The following is an 896-nucleotide window of genomic DNA, read 5'->3' as shown; positions in this document are numbered from 1 at the left end:
GGTTCGGATGCAGAGTGACGTAATGACGTTGTCGGACAGGAAGCTCGGGAGAGGTCGGCAGGGGAGGAGAAGGGTGGTCCTCTTCACTGGGCAGCACGGTCACTCCTTAAAAACCGGAATTTCTCCTTCAAAGTACAGACGATTGCAATATAATGGATACGTAATGGAAACCTATGTCAACAAGAGCAAAACGAACAAAAAGAAAAAGAAACAAACATAAAACGTGACTTTAGTCCTTTGGTATGTTTTGAATATGTTGCATAACTTTCCACAGTGTAGACCTGCACTGTGAAGAGCTGAAATCAGATCTGAAGTGCACATTGTGATATTTTTTTAATAAACAAGTCATGGGCACAAGATAATTATCACTGTACATGATTTAGAATGGCCCCATTGTCGTGGAAAACCAGCTTTATTCTGATTCCTGCCCCTCACAAGCAGAAAGTGTATAAACTATTGGGTGGGGCATCTGTGCTCAAAGAGTCATGTCCCCGAGTTCTGATCACTCACATGACACAGAGCCAACAGCATTTAGCATAGAGGGGTTACTTGTACATATACTGATATCATTTTAAATAAATGTTTGCTGTATTAAATATGAGCATCCCCCACTGTAACAGTATGTTATTACTAACAATTCACTCTATCATTCCTCTCAAAGGAAGAAAAAAATCACGTTAAAGGTTTGCTTAAAATAAATTAAGTGCATTTTATTTTTTTTTTAAGTTAAATAACAGTTTTTTTTATTAATTATAAAAAGACAGATTTTATTCTTCGACAATATAAAAACAGAAAAACGATAAAAGTCACACAAAAACTGTGTATCTAAACGTAACATCTGCATTTTTTAAAAAGTTGATTTTGTATCCGAATATGTCAAATACTCTTACTGCAAT

The sequence above is a fragment of the Diplotaxodon limnothrissa genome, linkage group LG8 (genome assembly GCF_057381915.1).
Source record: "Diplotaxodon limnothrissa isolate DT_005_m linkage group LG8, D_limnothrissa_male_GT1.1, whole genome shotgun sequence".
Classification (NCBI taxonomy): Eukaryota; Metazoa; Chordata; class Actinopteri; order Cichliformes; family Cichlidae; genus Diplotaxodon; species Diplotaxodon limnothrissa.
This window is presented reverse-complemented; position numbering follows the sequence as displayed.